The sequence below is a fragment of the Chiroxiphia lanceolata genome, chromosome Z, assembly GCF_009829145.1.
Source record: "Chiroxiphia lanceolata isolate bChiLan1 chromosome Z, bChiLan1.pri, whole genome shotgun sequence".
Taxonomy (NCBI): domain Eukaryota; kingdom Metazoa; phylum Chordata; class Aves; order Passeriformes; family Pipridae; genus Chiroxiphia; species Chiroxiphia lanceolata.
Genome location: NC_045671.1, coordinates 71,752,057 through 71,775,617, shown reverse-complemented (window position 1 = coordinate 71,775,617; position 23,561 = coordinate 71,752,057). Strand labels below are relative to the sequence as shown.

General features: G+C 38.9%; 1 protein-coding gene across 3 annotated transcripts in view; it reads right to left on the bottom strand.

The window, feature by feature from the left end:
• The window catches only part of DIRAS2 (DIRAS family GTPase 2), a 33,556-nt gene extending 12,401 nt beyond the window's left edge, over positions 1–21,155 (bottom strand). Inside the window, exon 1 of one of the 3 annotated variants that reach the window (XM_032676209.1) lies at positions 21,073–21,155. The gene's annotated coding sequence lies outside the window, so the exon portion shown is untranslated. Of the gene's footprint in view, positions 1–3,825; positions 4,188–21,072 lie in introns of those variants that run through there. The other 2 variants (XM_032676207.1, XM_032676206.1) reach the window with 2 other exon arrangements.
• Positions 21,156–23,561: the final 2,406 nt, after the last annotated feature.

Genomic DNA, 23,561 nt, shown 5'->3' with positions numbered 1-23,561 from the left:
AGAAGCTATTTGTTATCTATAATGTGCAATTTATCATAACCTGGTTTGGGGGAAAGTTGTATCTTTCTTTTTACTCCAAAGAGTTGGAGTTTTTTTAACAATTTATTTGCAAATCTGCATCTCAGGACTTTCAAAAACTGAATCATTTTCCCTACTGATTTTTTTATTATTATTTTTAAATAGAAAATAAATTTCATACTAATATTCATCATTGTCCCAAATTTCAATTCTTTTTGTTCTGAAGCAAGAAAGATAGGTTAAACCCTTAAAGTAGTTTAGTCTCAATTCATGTTTCTTCTCCTTGTAGTATTAAAAAAAATTGTAAAAATTATATTCTGAATATTAAAAAACAATTACTCAGTAACACATGGCAGCATTTTCATGTTTGCATGAAAAATTAGGAAAACTGTAATGTTATTTATTTGGGCCAACAGCAATATTTTAGCTAACATTTTACTATTTAGATAACTAACTTTTTCAGAATAGATAAAAGTTGTCAGCTTAAATTTTCAGGGAAGAATAAAAAATTAAATAAAAATAAATAAAAAAGAACAAGTGTTCTTTTCTTAGCTTCAGATTAATTTTAAGTCAGGATTACTGGACGTTTTGGGAAGGAAACAGCTGCAGTCCAGGAACGGATTTGCCCTTTTCATATGCTTGCTTTAATATGTATATATTTTAAATGAGGATGCTGAAAGGCTGACATAACTTCACTGGAACTTGTTCAGATTCAACTAAAACCAATTTCATTGCCTGCGGTCAGGGTGATGCTGACTGAGTTTTACTGCCATAGCATATTGCAGTCCTGCATAGCCAGAGAGACTGATTTTAATCTTGGATACAGAAGCTTAACATTCAACATTAAAATTATTTGCTCGAGGGGAGGTGGTCCTGCCCTCAATGTGAGCTGAAAGGTGCATTTGTCACAGTTTTGACACACCCTTTTTCACATTTTCTTGTCTTCTTTTGATACCAGTTTCAAGAACTATACAGTCATCAATATTTTTGGTTGAGAACTAATCAATACTTGTTTATTCAAAAAGGTAAATTAAAGCATGTTCGGTTTCAATTAATATGTACGGTTGCATTGTCACTCAGTGGGTCTTTTTCACTTCTTTTCCAGCAGTAAAGTGAGATAATTTAGTGCACATTTTAATGCCACAATAAGAATGCAGTGAAAGTATCTGTTCACTGATACTTAGAAACCTCTGTTTGTGTGTAAAGTAAAAATACTAAATGGAAAAAAAAAACTTCCAGGGATATTTTTTTTACTGAAACATTTATGGAAGTTTTTCATTTTAAAGGGAAATTCATATTGCTAATATCCATGTTTTACAAAACAGTGATTTTTCTTCCTCTACATAATATTGATAATTGCTCTATTAATCCTAGTAACATAAAATATTAAGGGGAAATTAACAAACATTTGAAATCAGCCCCACATACCAAGCTAAATGTCCCACAGTGAATACTGTTTCAGCTTAAATGTACAAATGACCCAACACTCACATACAGTGTGGGAGATGGAACAACTGAATGCAGCTTATCATGTATTACAGAACAGTTACTGAAGTCCACCATGAGTTGAATGTAATTCAATGTAGTATATAAATCAAAAACATTAAAAAGAAAAGAAGGAAGAAAAGCGCATGTTTATAAATTAAAGAATTAGAGGAAAAGGGAATATGGAATTTAATTCAGCCTTTCTGTAGGAAGATCTTTGAACCAGAATATTGTTTATTGTATGTTTATTAAAAAAGCTAAGTTTGAGGCAATAGCACATACCCTGCCACAGTGAAAGTGTAAGTTTTTACTTTTTCACACATGATGATGGGATCTTTACAAGGGCGAGTGTGTTGGTTAGCACAAGAGAAAATCCCAATAGAATTTTGTCAGGTGATCCTCAAAGGAAGCTGGAAACAGTGCTGGTAACACCTTAAGGAACAGCAGTACCAGTTTACATATTGTTCACCATTTTAGTGGTACTACAGAGACTGCAGTGCCACTTAATATAATCTTGACCACTTGGTCATAAGGAGCCATGCCTCTGAACTCCAATTAAATTCCAAAGAGCTCAGCCCTGCACTGTGAGAAAGGGATATTATTCAGCCTGAGGACCATCGGAGCCCATGAGTCTGCTGGTATGAACAATAGGGCAGCACAGTGCATAAATATGCTTTCATCTGACTGACGTGAGATATGTGGAAAACTGTGTTTCCAAAAACCTTGACTCTTCAATGCAGGCAACTTCCAGTGAAAAGTAAGAATGTTATTTAGTACTGAAAGAGACCTACTGGATTATCAAATCCAGTGCTTTGCCTCTGCAGGCAACCATTTCACATAATCCCTTCCATCAAGTTGCAACCGAAAAGCATTTAGAGTGTTTTCTATTACTTCAACTAGAATGTAATTTAAGAACCTTGCTGCTCTAATGGTTTGAAACCTTCCAGCCTAAGTGTATTCACAGCTCATTTATACCCATTCAGTCTTCTCTCTTCCAAGGGACAAAGGATAAAAAGCTGTACATCACCATCATTCTTTCAGGTCCACGGGACCACTGATTTGCTGTTGTGTGTTTTAACTTGTTCCATATCTGTGCAATTCTTCATGCAAGAGCCTCAGAAATGTGATGTGAGAGAGAGAGCATGAAACCTGGAGGAACATCACCTTCCTTAGTCCCTGAACAATGGCATGGATCCCATTCTGTGTGAACTGGGCACTACTGCATTCAGTAAGGACAGAGGAACCCCAGGGAGCAGCTCCTTGAGCTTTTCTGAGTCAGAAAACTAAAAAGGGGAGGGAGGAAGGGGGAAGCCAAAACAGCCCTCTGAACCAGAAATAAAAATGGTGAGATCCTGCAAACGTTCTAGACAGTAAAATGTAACTCCTGGCAAACATATAACAGCAATCATTTTCATCAGCTTCATTTACATAAAAAGGTGTGGAGATGCACACCTTACATAGCTGTATGTGTGTGCATGTATAAGCAGGTATATACATGTTCACTTATATCCAGGTACTCATGAAAACAGAACATTCAGAAAATGCCTCAAAATTAAAATACATCCAATCTTGTTGCTCTGTTCTGGGCTCACCCTTCTGTGGCTGAGTGGTGCAGCATTCAGAGCATTCCACATTTCACGGGGAAGACAGCGAGAGAGAAAGTGTTATCAAATCTGAATTCAGTCACTCTCAGGCACTTCAGAATGGTCTTTCATGATTTATTATCTTTCATTCAATTGCGAGAGACATGATCTACTGAATAAGTAAAATATTCCCCGCCTGACAGTGGAATGCTGCAAAGTTGTATCTGTCTCAAAGAAAGAAACACCCAGCGTTGCTTCATGAAGACTCCACATTTTTGTATTCTTCCATCAGTTAAAATGTAGCTTTCATTAAAGAAAAAAAAATAAAAATTAACCTCTCCTTAAACCACTGCAGTGGCAGTGCTGTAAACTAGGGCAAAATTCAGCACATTGAGTTTCATGAAAGCCAGTTGGAAAAAACAAGGTTGTGAAGTCATTACTAGCATCCCAGCACAAGAAAAATGATATTGTTAACTGGTCATTATGTGCATGACCAGCTTCTGGTTTCCTTGCCAGCCCCAGTTTGCAGCATGCCATGTTCTCTACGTAAGATAGAAGCTTAGATCAAATCTTGCAGTCATAACTCACACGAAACTCCATCGACTTCAGAGGAAATTTTGCCTGAGTGAGCACTGTGGATTTTGGCCAAAGGGAATGAAGACCTCTACCCTCAGTGCAAAGCTGTGCTTATTTGTATGAGGTGACAACAGAAAGACAGTGGGAAAAAAAAATAATTTACCTGTGTGGGAGCAGAAAGCTTCAAATGCTCTTCAGTTTCTGCCTGTCATTGCACCAGCTCTTCTCCCTCTCTGCCCTGGGTTTCCTCCACCAGAAAGGAGCCCCTGCCTTAATCAAGGGAGGCTGCAGCCCCTTGTGCCCTGTGCTGGCTGCTGCCTGCCCTCTCCTCCCGCGGCTCTGCTCCTCTCCGCTCGCTCCCCGGTACCTGGGTTGTGGGTAATGCTCTCGTTGGCTTGATCGCAGCCTCTCTGCTTTTAGGGACGGACTGACTCCAGCCCCTGCTAGTGCTACTGCCTAAATGGCGACGGCAAAGCTCATCCAGGCTTTTAACTGCCACCTACTGAATAATTGTGGAATATATATTTATATATGAGGTATATATGCATACTGGCTGTAATTCTCTGTTTTTCTCCACCAATCTAGTAGATTTTTGCAATTAGTCTTCAAGCCCTCCGAATATTCCATAGTTTATCATTTAAAGCTCTAGCTCTTACACTAATCTGTGCTTGTAATTCTCCCTTTCTTTCAGCAGTGAAACACAGACCAAGCCTGTCCCTTTAACTTTAGAAAGCTTACAAAGCCTTTGGTGAGGCTTATCCCCAGTAGGCATAAAACAGCAAAGCCCTATTCAAATCAATGGAGCTGTGCTGATTTACATTAGCTGAGAAATTAATCCCTTAGGTCTAATATTTATTAAAAAAAAAAAAAAAAAAAAAAAAAAAAAAAAAGAGTGGAAAGAAAAATGTGTTTTAAAAATAGCTTTTGTCCAACATAGTCCCTCAGAATTTCACTCATCTGAAACAGATTAGACTTTTTTTTTCCCTGAGAGCAGTGTAAAACAGGATTCCTGAAGTTTATGGACAAACATAAATTAAGATATTTTATCCACCTTTAATGGTGAAGATATTTTATTTTTATTTTTTGGCAAAAAATTTGTAGGCAAAATCTAATAGACCCTTCAGCCATTTATCTTTCAAAATAACTCCTAGTGCATTTTTCTCAACTAGAAGTGGGGTCCACTGAAGGTGTCTGAACTCCTACTGCAGAAAGAAAGTCTAAGTACAGGGTCTCCCTGTGAATACCCAGGGAAGGTGTGTGGGGATGCTACCCTCATAACCAAATAGTAGGGGTATGTAGGACTGTGGTTTCTCCAAGCTTGCAACATGTAACTGAGTTGAGTTTTGACATAAAAGGGCTCTGTGCATATCCTGAGGAGCACTGCCCTATGGAGGACAAGTGGCACCCAGCACCCTGGGCACAGCAGCATGGAAAGTGTTCAGTTTTTAGGCTTGCTATGGCTGACCAGTTAGTTCCCAACAGCTGGTGTGATAATTTTTAAACAGAACCCTTGGTGGCACTTAAAAATTGATTTGTTTGTTTTTTAAAAATGGATTTGTTTTAATTGCTTTTGTGAAAGATCCATTTATCACGCTAACGCTTTTGCTGAACACAGAAATGAAAAGGTTTCTCCTCTAAATTTGTGTTTTACAGAGTATATGTGTATTAGTATGCATGATGACCTGGCCAATATGCCCTGAGGAAATAATTTGCACTAGTGTGTGGTTCTGCTAGAGGATAATCCTGGCTCCTGTTTCCATAGGCTCCCAGGCAGCAAGCTGTGGATCAAACCATGTGCTGCCAGCCTGCTCTTTTGCCTGACAGCAAAGCCCTGCCTTTGGTTTTGTCACCACTTCTCAGCAATATCTTAATCCTGTGTGCTTCGAGAACTGGTTAATCAGTATCTCAAAACCAAAAAATTATAGTAATATAATTACTGCAACACAGAGAAGCTCAATCTATAAAGTTTATAATATTGCACAGGGATTTAGCCTGCGCTTTTTTCTGGTTCTGCCCCATGACAGCATGAGTGCAGAATCCAGACCCACTTATTGAATAAGTCCACAAAGTGCTTCTGTAGTTGCAAAGAATATGTCTTAGTAATTTTCAAAGGTCAACAGATCTCAGTCCTCAGTGAATGCGCCCTTGTTGCCAATGTGGCTTTCAATTTTCCTTAAAAACTGTGGGAGCGCATGAAGAATTTTAGCGTTATGACTTGCCACAAATCTTACTCACTTGGTTTACATTGCGAGTCTGAGAGAATCTAGTTCTCAAACCCTATTCCACCAGGATGGGTGTTCAAACTTTAGAAAAACTACCTTTTCAAACTGAATTTACTTCAGTTACAAGTATCAGTATAGCCTATCTTCATTCTTTCCTTACCTGTCCAAAGAATAGAAACCTTTTATTTACAGGTTCCAGATTTGTGCCTGCACTGACAGACAGAAATTTCACTTCTACAGCTTCCACCTGGGCTCTAGCCTGCCAAAATCACCATGAGGTTTTTCCTGGGTTGCCATGCTATAATTCACTATAAAGGAGACCTGTATGGGATTTTCCTCACTATCTCTGCTGAAAACTGACATGGCAGCTCCTACTCTCAGCAGTGGTTTTGTAACACTGCTGCTCTAAACGGCATTGTTCAGACAAGACAGACTTCTAAAATCCCAAGTGTGCCTCTCTCATCTTATGACAAATACAGGTTATTCACACGTGGTCCCAGCGGAGGATCCCACGGAAATGATCCCGGGTCAGTCCCACCCAGGCCAGGAGAGGCACCACAGGGTGAAGGTTTCCCTGTGCTAAGCTGCATTGCTCCCGATGCTGATGTGTGTTAATGCAGGATGGAGTGGACAGGGTCTGTTCGCAGCGAAGGTCTTCCTTTCTCCCAGTGGCACCACAGACCTCTGCCCTGCAACTGCACAATATGTACCAGTAACCCTCATCTGTTACTGTGTAGAAGGGAAAGCGCAGAGGGCAAGGGCACAAAGCCCTACCAGACAATTTCTCTTACAAGCTTCCCTCACAATGAAACATCTTAGCCAAGCTGTGTGATCATTAGGTTTCTGTGCTGCATCCACACTAGAGAGGGCATTTAAGGAACAAGAAGTTTGCTTATTTAGCAAAATATGAGCTGCCTAAAGCTTGAATGCACATTTAGCACAAACCTGCATAAGCACTGGAAGCGCTTCTGAGTCAAAATTCAATCCGTGGCCCATACACAGCATGGAAAAATGAGAAAGTCTTCAGTTTGCCCATAAAAGTTTAAGATGTGAAACAGCTTGTAAGGATTTTCTCTGTGCAAGGCAGAACAGTCTTGACAAAGAGAAGCCAGCAGAGAGCAAGGACTAAGCTCACTTTTGTCTTTTCTGGGATGGTTTTCCTCCTGTTAACCTCCATTTCTCAGGAATGCTTTCACTAAACCACAGTCTGGTTAAAATATATCCCTCTTCTCTTGCACATTTGGAAACTTACTGTCTTAGCTATGCAATGTTGTAAAGAAATTTAGTTCTTCCTTCCAGCTATCCTTCAAAATGTCTAATAGTTCTCATAAATTTATCATACTTTGGTATCTTCCCATCTGTATTTACCAGTTGGCTTAAAAAAGGAGGTAATGAGTTGTCTTAATCAGCAGTACATTGGACATTGCAAAAGATCTCAGCATCAGAAAGATTTACAGGAGTTTTTGTCCAATTGGAAGAAATGACTTTCTGATATAATTATTATTATTGAGTGTTTCTCCAGGGCAGCTGACTGTCAGCAGTGGATCTTTTAATGACCTGCATTTGGTCAAATAATTATATTTAAATATGACATGACAGTAGCTCCAGGACAGTTTATCTAAAGGGCTGTATTTTATGCTTGAACATTTCATTTGAATATTAGGCAACTTTCAACATTTTGTAAATTAAGCATGAAATTGCAATAGTATTTTTAGTGCCTGCATGTTACTTTGAACTGGAAAAACTCAAGAAAAGTAGATAGCTAGCAAGTTATTATTAGCACGTCTAAGTGCATCATAGCCCATTTAAAATGCACTGGAGCAGGTGACTACCTCTGGTAGAATTACATCTTATGTATAAATCAAATGCACCTGAAACATCTGTAGTACTTCAGGCAGTTAGTGGTCTACACCCAAACCATGAGATGATGGGGCCAAATTCTTCCTGGGTGTAACTGAGGTTCTCATGTTGCAGTGACTCCAGACTACCTCTTGATTTGAGTCAACAAGAAAGGTGTATCTTTATCCAACATGTTTTAGCAGCAAAGCCTCACCTGACCAGCAGTGCTGCTCCGTGAAATGTTGTGAGGAAAGCTCAAACTGCTGTTCTTCTGGAGAGGGGCATCTTATGCTGTATCATTTTCAGGCCCTGGGAGTACATATATGAAATACTGGTTTTGCTAGCTGTGGACTTTTAGCTCATTTTCTTGCAAGGTAACTTTGTGTTGCACACAGAAGTTTAAAAAACAAATAAATAAATATTGTTGTAATAAAACCCGGCCTTGCTCTTATCTTGCAATAAAATAAAGCAGCTATTTCAGCAAAATTGCAAGACATGTCACTCCTTACAGGCTGCAGATGGAACTGGTAGCTTGAAGAAATTATTATCAGACCCCACAGTGCCATTTTCTCCTTTAGATTTCAGTGGACTTCAGCCCAGACTTTGTCATTCACACCTGCAATATGGTGAATACAGTTTCCTTGAGACACCCTTTTGACCTGTAATCTCCATTATTGACTGCATTACTCTGAAACAATATTTTCCAAGTTTTTACTTGATTCCTGATGAACGGAATGGCACAAGGGGATACTTTTGTCTTATTGTCTATATAAGGTCCATAACTTCAGGGCTTGCTCCTGAACACTTGGGAGCAAGTGGTTTGCTGCTGATTTACAGGGAAAGAAAGACAAGGTTTAATTCTTATTGGCTTCTGGGTTGTCAGATACCATAAATGTGATTGAAGGAGATGGGCCATTGACTCTATTCTCTAATATCTTCCCAGGGTACACAGGGGAGAGTGCTATTGTGACTGAAAATTGATAGTTAACTGCATTTAACCTGATTTTCTGTGAAATGGTAAGATAGTGTAGCACCGCTCAGTATTTAACATGATAATTTTAAAATAAAAATATGTTGGTGGTATTTATAATAAACAAAGAACAGAAAACCAAAATTTCTGTGTTGTAAGCATAAAAAGAGTCATGTTCAACTCACTTTTCTTTCTGCAGCAATAAATCTCACTAAACCATGCACAAACACATGCCCATGTAAACTAGTGATTCAACATCAATAAATTGCATAGAGCTGCAAACACAGGAAAAAGTTACTATGCTTTCTTAGAAATCCATAAACAATATTTAAAATTTAATAATATTATTTATATTATTTAATATTGTTTTTCTTATTATTTAACTATATTTAATATATAATCTATATTATTAATATAGTATGCTATTAGAATTTTGTGGCATTTGTAAATTGTTAAGAACCCTTTATAGAAAAGCAGAGTATTTCTCTCTTTATTAGTATAAGCATCCACCACAAAATATACTGGATATAAATCAGTTTGTTAAGAACAGTCCTTCCATTTGCTGATCAATATTCACACTAAACTCCACAGTGTGTTTGACCCGTAATCATCCAGGCATACTGAAGAAAATCTCCATGAAGGAGGAAAGCTAAGAAACTTGTGACTTGATAAACATAAATGAATGACATTAATCATGTGTCATTCACTGATCTTAACCCTGCAAACACAAACTATAGCTCTCAGGACAAACGATGGTTTCGACAGGCAAAATTTTAAATTCACGTGACCATGATGCCTTAAAAGGTTCAAACATTACGTCAGCTACTTGCATTGCACTTGAAAATAAAATTGGAAAAAAAAGGAAAAAACTTCCCATAACTAGGCAGTTCTTCTTTTCTTAGTGCGTTCATTTATCTTGTGCCCCTTAAAATGAGGACAACCCCATTCAGGTTTTACAACAGCTCTTGGGTGTAAACATTACAGAGGTGTATTGGGTTTGGATGGCAATGTTTTGGTCCATGCTGGAGAAGATATCCACCTGCAGCCCATGCAGGACCCCACGCTGGAGCAGATGTGTGTGCCCAAAGGAGGCTGTGACCCTGTCAGATGCCTGATCTGGAGCAGGATCCTGGCAGAACCTGTGGAGAACACCTGGAGAGAGAAGTCTACACTGGAACATGTTTGCTGGCAGGACCTGTGACCATGCAGGGGACCCACATTGGAACAGTTCCTGAAGAAACTGCAACCTCACATTGGAAAATTTTGTGGAGGACTGTCTCCTGTGGGTTGGGCTCCACACTGGAGCAGGAGAAGAGTGTGATGAGTCCTTCCCCTGAGGAGGAAAGAGAGGCAATGTGTGATGAACTGACAGTACCCCTCAAGCCCATATCTCTGGAGGACTGGAGGGGAGGAGGTAGAGAAATCAGAAGCAAAGTTGAGCCCAGAAAGAAGAAAGGGGTGGGGGTTGGGGTTTTGAGGTTTGGTTTCATTTCTCATTGTCCTTTTCAGATCTGATTGGCAATAAATTGAACTAATTTCCCCAAGTCAAGCCCATTTTGCCTGTGAAGTAATTGCTGAGTGATCCCTCCCTGCCCTTATCTCGAACCCTGAGCCTTTCATATATTTGTCTCCCCTTCCCCAGCTAAGGAGGAAAGGTATAGAGCAGATATGGTACAAGAATATATCATTATTTACCAATGTTGTTGATCAACAACAGCCTGAAACTTGCTACTACTTTCTCTGTTTAAGGCTAACTGTGTGGCATGTTAGCTATGTATTAAATATTTGGATTACATCAAATATTCGGAGAAAGAAATACTCTTTTGGTTACAGGCAGAGTATTACACACCTTGCAAATTACTTTATTTTTGTTCAGGCCTTATTGTTGCCTATTTGAAATGGAAACTTTCATTTGTGATTGTCTTGACACCACAGATCTAATTGGTACTCAAATCCGTCAACTGCAACCAAAAATCAGAAGTGAGTAGCGAGCAGAAGAGAGCCCTCCATTATTTGCTAGGCTGCTGCTCCCAATTGTTGTTGAACTTCAGTCTCTACAAGGAGTAGAATCAGGGTAACAATACAGGAAACAACGGACAACCTCTAATTAGACATAAATTCTACTAATTTGAAACTCTTCCTAGTATCTGTGATTCAGACTCTTCCCTTTGCAGGAATCCCCACAGATGGGAGTTGTGTTTGGCTTAGAAACCCCACAGTGCACATGCACAAAATTTGCACAGTAGCAATCCTCCTGTTTCTGCAGTATACAAAGAATATCAGCAGGAGTTTTTCACGCTCTCCTCTTGACTCTGTGCTAAGTATATTATTATCTCTCTCCTCTTCCAACTAGATTTGAAATAGAGACTTGTGTGGCAAAAATACTTTTCACTACTCTCCACACTGCAGTTGTACCCAGAGGTGTGCACTGCTGTTATTTGTCTCTTTCTTGAGGATGTTCATAGAGGGGACTAGAGTCAATGGCAACTGCTAAGTTGAGCCTGTGATCTTTAAGTGCTTTACCACCAAGTGGATTGGTCTCCTAACCCTGTCAAGAAATGTGAAATAGTACAGCAGTGCTTGACACAGTGAACAGACCTTTTGGAACCAATATCAATCAGAAACTACTCCCCAAACAAGGCATCTAGCATGAAGCAGGTCTAAGAACATGTGTATTTCTTTTTCCTTGTCATGTAATATAGTGATAAACTGATCCGCTTCATTTTCTCTGTCCCACTGTGTCAGCCCTTTTAGACCATTGATTCAATACTCTCATCAGCACTTCTGTCATTACAGAGATCTTATGTGTCTCTGAAAATGTTTTAACAAGCAGTGTTCCATCAGCTTCCCAAGAATAGCTGGCTATTTAACAGGTTACTTCCTCTCAGCTGGAAGAAACTCTGCCTTTTACCTGATCAACAGTGAAACTCATCTTTACCTGTCAAGGTTAAAAGAGAAGCACTGAGTGCCAGTGCTGTGTTCCAGCAAGGCTGGCCAAGGCTGCTGTAATGTCCCCAAGGTGACTGGGACATGCAGGCTGGGATGGCAGCTCTGACAACCTTGTGCAGAAAGCAGGTTGTGTTCTTCACTGCTTCTGTAGGCCAGCTTGCTCAGCTGAAAGGACTTGTCAGACTGAAAACTGAGCAGTCTACTCCTTCCACATCTCCTCCTCCTGGCATTGAAGGTTTGTCTCAACAATGGCAGCAGCCTAGTGCCACCTCGTGTTATGGGAATCTGCCTCCTCCCTTCTGAGATACCTTACATCTACCAACCAAAGTCAGGGGAAAAGCTTGCATTCATTTTCAGATATGAAAACAGTGCAAATAATGGGAACAAGAAAACCCGTTGACAGTATTACTGTCAGATTCCCTCTTGCTATCACACTGATAAATTTTCATTGGGATTCCATGTAAATCATGGAAATATTTCTATCTGCCCTTTACTTTTTGTTGATTTTTCAGTTTTCTCTATGGTTCTTGCCACATATTTCTCTATGAAAGGCCTTCATTGGCATCTGTACACTTATGCATATCTGTACAGATATGTAACTGAACTATATAAAATGTCATGGCACTTGATCCTTCTTACCAGTTGCCATTGCTCCATGATCATCTTGTCGCTGTGAACTCACTGCAGAAGCCAGTAGGTCAGAGGTGTTTATCCTCCTTGCAAGGACAACCTCTCTTCTGCATGGCTCTGCATATCCTTAGTAATACATGATCTTCAGTAAACTTGTTAGCCACACAAAAACATGCAATCACCACAGTGGAAAAGAAAAACACAATAGACTTCAGCTCTTTCACCTGAATTATCATATTAAATGTTTTGATCAAGTAATATTTAATTGGTTGATAAAGCAAAAAAAATAAATAAAATCTTTACTAATTTTGTAGTTATGAATTGCCTTAGACAATGCGAAGTGAGGATTGTTTAGTGCACATTATAAAATGTAAAGCCACTCTGGAAATAATGTTACTCAACGTATCAGGAACAATCTTCCAAAGGACAGTTTAGGATGGGTAAAATTTCTTGGCAGAAATTCTATTAATTTGGAGGAAGACAGGAATTATTTACCCGGTGCAGCCTCACCTTGAACATTGCGTGCAGTTTTGATTGCCACAATCTAAGAAAGATATTAAGTTGTCAGAGAGTGTCCAAAGGAGGGCAACAAAGATGGTGAAGGGCCTTGAGGGGAAGGGCTGTGTGAGGAGAGACTGAGGGCACTTGTTCTGTTCAGCTGCAGAAGAGGAGACTGAGGGGAGACCTCACTGCAGTTACAACTTCCTTGTGAGGGGAAGAGGAGGGGCAGGCACTGATCTCTGTTCTGCGGTGACCAGTGACAGGACCTGAGGGAATGGCCTGAAGTTGTGTCAGGGGAGGTTTAGGCTGGGTACTAGAAAAGGTTCTTCCCCCAGAGGGTGGTTGGGCACTGAACAGGCTCCCCAGGGCAGTGGGCACAGCACCAAGGCTGACAGAGTTCAAGAAGCATTTGGATCATACCCTCAGGTCCATGGTGTGACTCTTGGGGATGGTCCTGTGCAGGGGTAAGGGTTTGACTCAGTGATCCTTGTAAGTCTCTCCCAAATCAGCATATTCTGTGATTCTGAAATACCCTTTTGATCATTATTTCAAGGAACTGAACCTATAGACCATCAATTGTTAGAATACAGCTGATGTTTGAATAGATTACAGGCAGAGTTTGCATGTTCTTCACTTACCCTTAAACATGAACAATAAGAGAGATATTAAACCTTTCCCAAATACCTATCACATCATATTCCAGGGGCAGATAGATGTCACTGCAATTCAGTGAGTAGAGCTGAGGTCTGGAGAGGTGAATTCACTTGTCCAAGGTCATCAAGTCTACTGGTAACAGGGCTAAGAATAGACTCTGCTGAGTCTTAGCAGAGCTTTCTGGTCACTAACCCTTCCTGCAAGTTATGGATAACTCTCTTGAATATATGTATGCTGCATATAAGTGGGCAATAAAGACACAGCCTAAGCCACATGGAAAGATTAACAAAAATGTATAATTGTCCATTTTGATGCGTAGACATCTATACTTGCTTGTGTTTAATAGCATTAAAACGTGTGCATTTTTATGAATCCAAAGATGTGTTTGTTTCCTTTTTAGGGGATAGAGATCTTGCAAAACTATCATTTGAACACTCCAAAATTCCCAGTCTTTTAGGTCACTTTATTTGGGTGGCAGCTCTTTAGGGAGGAATTTCCATGGTTCGGAGAGCAGCACTAATGAGCTGCATTTCATTATAATGAACTATCATTTCTGTAGCCTTGAAATTGAAAGAGGTAGTGAGGATGAGGCAGGAGGAAGCTAATGGGGTGAGAAAACAAACATAGATTAAAGATGTGAGGTAGGACTACAGTCTGTTTGAGCCCTAGTTTAGTTACAGGAAAAATGGTCAGACTTGTTCCAAAGCAAGAGGGAAGCAGCTAAGGCTGAATCAAGGTCCAAAGTATGACAAAAGGTCAAACACAAACCGAAAATATTGAGCTGCCACCTCTCTTCACTGCTGGTTATACTTTTGGAAAGCCCCATTACACAAATCCCTGCTCGCTGGGCTGAATACTGCCATTAAGTTGCTGTCTGCTCTGAATGAAACTGTGAATCACTGATTGTATGTGATGAGGCTTCCTGCATACAACTCATGCTGCAGTTCCTGTGTATAAAATAGAGTTTTATCTCAGTGTAGAATATTCCAGCTCAAAAAGTTGAGGTAGCTTTATTCGTGAACTGTCCATGGGTACTCCAGAGATGCCCATTTATTCCAGCTATTTGTCTGTTGGTCTGACATTGAGAGAGAGGAAAAAAAATGAGTATGCATCTTGTAGAATGTCAGGAATGTGACTGTAATAAAAATGTTCCCTGCTTGAAATATAACAGGCCTTTCAGTGTAATTTGAAGGCCTGCTGCTCATTTAAATTACCCACCGTGTGGGCTGTGTGCCATTATATTGTGCAACATGTAAGGAATAGAAAGAATTTGCTTTCCCTTAAAGAAATAAGAATGTTAACATAGAACATTTTCAGAGTAGTATAATCACATTTATTTAAGAAAATTAGTCCTTTAAAAATGAAAGAAAAAGACTTATACCACTTATACAAGCTGATCCTGTCCTTTTCTTTGTCACTGTTATTTTAATGTAAGTTCTTATTAATATGAAAAATTATGGCTTTGCTTGGAGCTTTAAAGGCCTCAAAAGACCTTGACTGTAACCATGATCATGAGAGTCTTTGTTCAGACCATCAGCTAGGTACCTGCTAAATCAAAACTTGAGTCCCCTGAACAGTTCTGCTGGAGAAAGATGGTAGAATTGGATGTTGGGTGCATGACTTCTGTTTATAGGCTCTGGGTCATTTAGAGTATGTCTCAAGAGCACAGCAAATAAATCACAGAATCACAAGAGTATTCTGAGTTGGAAGGGACCCACAAGGATCATCAAGTCTAACTCTCAAGTGAATGGCCAACATAAAGATTAAACCCACAATCTTGGCATTGTTAGCTCTGGGTTCTAACAAGATGAGCTCCAGTAATTCAAAAACTTTGAATTCTTAAAGATGAAACTTACAGAGTGGACTGTACAGAGAAACTTGAGCCTGTGTCAAATAAGCTAGCTCCAGAATCAAAAGCAGTGCAACTACCTTGGCTCATAAGTTGTCTCAAAGTAATTGGTTCTGCTGAAAAATGCAGTGTGATGCCTTCAGTGACACAATGATTGCATACCTGTGGCCTCTGCTAGTACCCAGATCCTGTGCTGCACAGACATGTCCTGCATGCGATTTCCAAAGGGCCCACGGCCTACACAATTGCCAAAATATTAAAGGGTTGCATTTGCAGAAGTAAGACCTTTACTTACTGCTCAGCAGTGCAACCACTAACACTAATGCATTCATACTGAGGGAGTCATTCAAGTATCTAAATGGTGCATCTAAGAACATTATTTTCCTGAAAAGCCCACTTAACTACGAGACAGTTATGACATGGCTGTGATAATGATACTTGTGGAGTCAGATTGTCAATGTTTTTATAAGGGGGCTTTGCCGACTTGGCAAAGAAAACAGAACTTGGCTGGTAACTTTTGTGTTTTTCTTTTCCTGTAATGGCACCTAGTAAAATAAACTGAAATTGTTTTGTAAGAGGTGAAGCATCCTTAACCCTCACCTATAGGTGAAAACCTGTCTTTATCAAAATTAGACTTCAATATGTGTTAGTTGGCAGAGTTGAGACTTGGTACCCTTCTACGTAAATTAGGCGGATTCTAAATAAATGAGCCCTTTCCATTCTGTAACACTGCTGCAGTGCTGGAACAAGGATGAAGGTAGGTATATTCTGCCCAAATCAATTGTTCTGGCATAGACAGAGAGCATACACTTGCATTAACTGCTACCACTCCATCATTCTGCGAGTAAACAAACCCATTAAAACTAGCAAATGCTCTTCCTCTGCTAAATTTGGTGACATCTCACAGATAAACTGCAATTCATTGCAGTTTGTGCAGTGTGGACACTACACACTTAATTTTATAAAATATTCTCAATATAATTTGAAGAAGAATTGTGTTGATGAATACAGATTGAAATCAGGCAAACAGTTTATTAAATCAAATTTTGGATGGAAACACTGTGGATAGAAAAGATTTGGTTAGAGATGGTTCCTTAATCTGCTCTGGTTAAACATCAAGGATTCTCCCTAGGGAAGAAAGCTACCAGAAAAAGCAAGAAAGAGAAGAATTATTTAGAAGATTTTGTTGAAATTCTTTACCTATCTCTTAGCAAAAGAAGCTGGTCCATGTAAGTGTGCAATTTTTTAATTCAATTAAAGCAAAATTTTACATATACACCCCTGATTGGTTTGGGGAACTTGGTTAATTGTGGTAGTCCAATTTCTTTTTCTGTTGGTTTTGGGTGTATTTTATTACTTTCGAAAAGCTTCACCGTGACCTTCTGATCTTCAATCACCACAAAATAAACCAAGATACAACAGCCAAATCACTCACTAAGTCTCTACTGGCAAAGGATTATCTGGACATTATCACAGTTCTCCCTTCCTAATCATTCCAGTAATCTTACATGAATGCTTGTTTGTTTTTTTAAATAAATATTAGCTCATCAGTGTCAGATTTGGAGACCTTGTCATAGTGCCAAGTGTCAGGAGACACTGGCATTACTCTTCTTCCACACAGCAATATCTAGAGCTCAGTTCATGAGTATGATTCAGTGTTTGGTTTCTTGTCAGCAGGGCACAGCACTTTCGACTTCACCCTCCTGAGGCAGCAACACTGAAAAAGCATCAACTAAATTGGGCCACTATAAAGATCCATTTTTTCATCTACCATTTTATAAAGTATAGAAACAAACCCCTCCCCCCAAAAAAAAAAATATAAGCAAAAAGAATACAAACACACAAGAAAAAAAAAGTTGCCGATACCTTACAGTCTTGAACCAGCCATCATCTTTTAACTACTATATGTGGTCATACCATGGCCTCACATTACTAGTGGTAGGTGCCTGTGCTCACTACCCTTGCCTTCATTGCTCATTTTTAGGTAGGTCTGTGCACCCCACACCACCCCCCCGACCTCATTAGAACACTAAAGGCTGCAAAAGACATGGAAGTTTTTTGTACAATTCCAAAAACTCCTGCATCAATCAGTGCTTCAGTGAAGCCTTTACACAATATAAAGTTCTGATGAGGTCCTTACTGACGGTGGTTCCATGACAAAGGCAATAAACTTCAGCACAAATGACCTGAGGTCTTCACAGCTGAAAACAAGGATTTATGACATAGCTTCTGCAATTAAATCCACCAAACTTCCTGTACCCTCAGCACGTGAGTAGTATAATCTCTGCAGATTGAAAGCTTTCCCTCCCAGTCTGTTGGTCTGCTTTCTGGGCATAATGTTACACTAAGAATGGCTGGCATAATCCCTGATTCTATGAAAAAATTAGATACCTCTTTCACAAGAGGGAAAAGCTTAGCTCAGCATCTGAGTGAAGTCCTGTTCCCTCCGGGAGAGCTGGCTACAAAAGGATAGTCAATGCTCCCTCCCCTTGCACTGGAGTCTTTTTATGCAGGTTTTGCTGAGCGTGGTTCAACATAAGTTGTTCTAACTTCTCTGTTAAAGGAATGTCCAGAAGCATAGTGTCCAGGTATTTACTTCAAGAATCAGAAATAGAAGCTTCTCAGTAAAATTGCCAACAGCTTCTTTTTCAAATGCTCTGTTGAAGTCCATCTGTTTGTCTGGAAATCAGTACAGAAAGTTATACTGAGAGAGGCTAGTCAGCAGAATCAATTTACCTCTTATCAAACCCTAAAGAAAGCTGTGAAGGAGAGTTTATACTGTGTCTTAGATTACACCTTTTCAGGAGCTCACAGTGAAACTTCTCTGTTCCATTTTTAGCAGTTCTTCAATGCCTGACTAGCCAGTAATGGCAACCTAATGTGTCCCCTGCTGCTGCAGCTGTAAAAAAAAAATCCATTTGAAAATACCTCACCCTGAAATAGGATAAGCCTAGAGGGAGATTTTTTTTTAATTGCTAAATTACATGTGGGAAGACACCCACTTTAGTTCTACATCTCCAAGGAAGGATTAAAAAGACAACGCACAAAACATTTCAATTGCACCTCTGCTGACACCAGTGGGGTTAAAATTATTTACTCCAGCAACAAATTTATCCTACAGAATATATTATATAAACAGATTTTAAAAAATATATAACACGACTCAAAGGAGTAATTAGTATTGGAGAGGCAAGTATAGATTGTTAGATGACCTATCTTTTTATCAAACTTTCAGAATCATTGCATCTAACTGTATTGTCTAGTGGACTAAAAAAAAAAAATAGTTTTTTTTTTTTAATATTTCCACCTTGTATACTCACAAACAAAGGCACTGTCATAGAAATCTATCAGACAAATGTATGTCTAACCAGGAGCACAGTGAAGAAAAATACTTTGAATCAGAAAATCACAGCAGTGTATTGCTGAAAATTACATATTTTTGATAGCTGCTTGCACTGTGCTATGTGATGTAATAATGTACTAAACAGTTATTACTATAAACATTTCTCCACCTCCACTTGAAAATACTAAAGTGTCTGTTAGTTTAGTTGAAATTCCAGTACTGTACAAAGTCATGGGAATAATGTACCACGGCAGTATGCGGGTGAATGTTTGTGAAAGAGAAAGGGATGCGAGTGGCCAATAAAAATGATAAAATAAAAATTTACTAATTAAAATTAATAAGAGATGCTTTAAAAATGTATTCATGAGGTCTGTCTACTGGACAGACTAAATTGCTTCAAATGTAGTAGAGTTCCAGGGTGCAGCTCCAAGGAAGATCAACATAATGTACTAAACAGGAGGACACATGAAAGAACAACCAGAAAATGAAACAGAAATGGCAAATAAAAACTATTGTGCCTGTAATCCTCTGAGGAAAAAGTGCAGGAAGAAAGTTAAAATAACATCTTTGACTTAGATGATGTGGTAAAGGTCATTCTGCCTTTAACAGACTGTACAAAAAGTGCAATTAGTCAGAGATTATCACAATTTTAACAAAGGATAAAGAAGTATCTTGAGAAAAAACATTGTAAAACCATCCTTGTTTGGTTATACTTTGCAATAAAGTATGCAGGCCAAAACAGGGAGCATCTGTTTTATTACAGCTAAAATTTCTTCCATAATTGCCTGAATTACAGAGTTTTAGGTGAACGTAACATGTCGCCAAGTGGAACTGTTCTCTGTGCTCCACCAATTTCATTATTTTTCAGAACAGACTTATTTTTCACATTCACCTATTGTAGTGGTTAGACATTTCAAGTGTGGTAACAATAGTTTGCCTATACCTATGCAATTCTATGTAGTTCTAATTAGACTGCATTTTAAAATTATAAGTTTCTTTCTTTGTTTATATATATTTATCTCTATGTAATTATACGTAAATAAATAAATTTATTTTATTTATTTATACATATAAAACTTGAAAAGCAAGATATTTCATTTAGATAACAGGAATCAATGTATCAGTCAGATAATTATCCATTATTTCTAATGATAAATACCACAGTATCACTGGTGCTACAGTATATCCACATAGTAAATAGAACATGTTATGCTCAAAATACTCTAAAAAACCCCCAACTTCTTTTTATTCATGGCTACTTTATCAGTTCCCTACCTCCCTCCCTATCCCCATTTCAAAATTCAGGGCAAACAGAGACATTTAAATTAAAGGATCTGGCCAATTTTCCAGTATTTGCTCATTCATTAAACACATGCTGCTGCATGATTTTTTGGAGAATCTCAGCTACAATGATCACTGAATCTCTGCTGATTTCTGACCATCACAGTGCTTGTACTTATTTGTGTTCTGTATATTTATGTATTCAATTTCGACAGGCCAAACAATAAATAAATCCAACAGTTTGAAAGGACATTTCACTCATTTTTTTAAAATTTATCCAGAAAATGCAGCTAGCATAGATCTAGCAGTTTATTTATCATCTGAGAGGATAGTCACAAAGTAAGAAAATGCAGTGTTAAGTATTTTTCTGCTTCAAGCAGTGCATCATGGCTGATGTAATTGAATTGGAAAACAGTGGGCTGCTGCCAACCATGTGCTTCTGAAACCAGTCACATGTGAACACTTTCAGGAACTGAAACCCACATTTCCTGAAGGTTTGGAGATTTGCTCAGCAAATACAACCAAAACAAAAAAACTAGAAAAAAACCCCAAAACCACCCCAAAACAAACAAACAATCACACACACACAAAACAAACAAACAAAAAAACCCAAAAACCCAAACCACCAACAGAAACAACCAACCAACCAAACAAAAAACCCCCCCAGCTACACACTGGAGATGGTACCAGGGTCCAGCACCATGCTCTTCTTACACTAAGCCTACTTATGAGTACAGAACATCAGAAACCTTAGGAGAAGGATAGGATTTCAGAATTGATGAAGATGGTGAAAAATTCAACGAGTTGCTTTACATGGGATATTGTCAGTTGAAACAGTAACTGCTTGCATGTCAAAACTCCCCAGCATGTTGCACTCTCTGTTTAAACTAAATTTATATGAACAAATAATAGTTCCACAAATATATTAATCTGACTTTCAGTGTTATTTACATATTCTGGCAGAAAACTTTTCGACATTCTACTTCAATCAGTCTTGAAAAATCATGTGGGAGTCAGAAGCCCAAATGGTGCTTTTCAGCTTTCATCTCATCATCTGAGGTTACTGCAGATGAAGACTCTTTCCAAACTTAAAAGTTAACATACTCTTAAAGTACATCAGCCCAATCCCTCCAATTAACTGCAAAAATTCTGGGAAACTGCTTTTCACTCACCTGCAACTGCATTTACTGAACAATTCTCAGGCTCTTACATGGCACTTGATGGTACCTGCCCGCTCTCAGTTGCAGTCTGCCACCAGAGAAAAATGTACCTATTCAGGTAAAACAGGGAAATCTTAACCAGACACATGCAACAGGCATGCTTCTGCTTGAGTCAGTTGTTTTGCACATCTTTTTATAGCCACAGTGTTGTGTGGTTGAGTCAGAGTAAACGTCAGAAAGGGTGAGAAAAGGAATCAAGTAAGCTTTGGATTCTATAAAGTATTGATAACAAACATCGAATTATTTAAGTGGATTGGTGGTTAGGATACATTTCTCACCCCATATCAGCTTGGTTCTGTCATGCTGAGAATAATTAAACTGGACGTATCGGTCCTACTAGTATCTTACAGAACCAGAAAAGGATTATATTCCCAGAAAATGGAAAATAGTAAACGCTAACAAAAAAAAAAAAAAAAAAAAGAAGCAATTATTTTTATGGATTGATTTATGTTCTGTTTTGAAACAGTCCTATCAACTTCTAATGAATCATATTGATCTGTGATAGGATGCGTAAGCAGGTGTAAGAAGGGAAGTGATATCCTCTCCCCAAATTAAAAAATAAACAAACAAATAAAAGAAGTAAAAATCCAGATAAAAAAAGGAAAACTTCTTGCTCTTCAACAGCTCTCTATAAGGAAGACAGAAAGCTGCCAAAGTGTTACTTACAAATTAGTGACATTTTTGAAAACTTTTTACGATAAAGGTCAACTATAAGCTAAGATGTAAAAGAAAAAAAAAATAGCCTTTTTGTTCTAAGGAAAATATTAAAGAGAAGTCGTTAATATATGATGGAACAAGTCCATCCTTGGCTCACCTTTTACTGAGTCAGCGCTAAAGAGGAAAGCCAGCCAAAGGGAAACAGTTGAAGTAACAGTTTCTTAACCCATAACGGGAAATGAACCAATTTAATTTACTTCTATGCGTCATAAGTTTTGCTTGCTGTTGCTGTTAATAATTAATAGCTCTGTTACTAACGCTCAACGTTATCCTTCTGCAGTAAAAAAGAAAAAAGGTCACGGAAAACTGAACTTTCACTTCTGATTTACCAGAAGAGAAAGGAAATGACAATGAATCCCTTGCTGCATCTGGATAGTCGTGCAGGAAGTGTTTGTCTCTTTGACAAAGATACTCTTGTGTGTCTGTCCCTGTGTCCGTGTCTGTGCCACTGAAGATTGTGAAAATACTTCTGTTTCTCCTCCATCTGTTTCAGCCTTTAAACACTTATGATGACACCTCAGGACACTATATTCAGTGCTAAAACATTGCATGCTAAGACAAGGAGCCACCAGTCACTGTTTTCTTCCTGATGATAATATTACTTGGAGACGGCAAACAGTGTCTCTCCACTGACATCCTGGAAGTATTGGTGGGAGTCTTTTGCCAGACAAAGCTGCAATAATAATTGCAGGCCCCAAATTTTTTTTCCCAGCAAATATTATGTTTAGGAAGCAGAGAAGTGATCTCAAAAGTTCTCTTACTTTCAGCAAACCACTTGAGCAAGGCTGTGGTAATACCCATTGCACTAAACCCCAAGAGCGTTTGCTGCTTTCCCCTACTACGTTCTTTGGAATAAATATTTGCATCCTCTGTATTCCACACTCTCTAGTTAAGTACTTATGAAAGTGTACATACATGTCTTTATTTCTGTGTATGCACATAAAATAATTTTGGACCCACTCCTTTTTATAACCCACTTAATGTTTTTGCAAGATCAAAGTTATCTCTCCTGAAGACCTCTTCTCTGACATCTAGGAATTTCATAGAATTTATCAGCATTTCTTCCAAGGAAGGTAAAATGCCTTAGAAGGAAAGGCATGGGACTGGCCACAGGGAACATTAGTGTACACTTGATCCACAGATCTGTGGCAGGGCCTGGCAGAAGTTAGGGGAATTGCAGTTGTCTGACACTGTCCAAGACAGCTGAAGAGAAAGCCAACTGCATCCTGGGCTGCATCAAAAGCAGCATGGTCAGCAGGTCAAGAGAGGTAATTTTGCCCCTCTACTCAGTTCTTATGAAATTCCACCCAAACTGCTGCATCCAGCTTTGGGGTCCCCAACCTGGTCCTTGGCTTGTTGGAGCAAGCCCAGAGGAGGGCCACCAAGATGATTAGAAGGATAAAACACCCTCTGTGGTGAGGAAAGGCTGAGAGAATTGGGATTGTTCAGCCTGGAAAATAGAAGACCTAATTTTGGTCTTTCAGTATCTGAAGGGACCCTACAAGAAAGATGGAGAGCAATTACTTACAAGAGGGTTGGAATCACTCTCTTGCTAGCTGCAAGAACATGTAATGATAGAAGAAGGGGAAATGGCTTAAAAATGAGAGAGCAGGTTTAGATAAGACATTAGGAAGAAATTCTTTACTATGAGGTACTTTACTGTGAAGCACTGGAATCAGTTGTCCAGAAAAGCTGTGTATGCCTCATCCCTGGCAGTGTTCAAG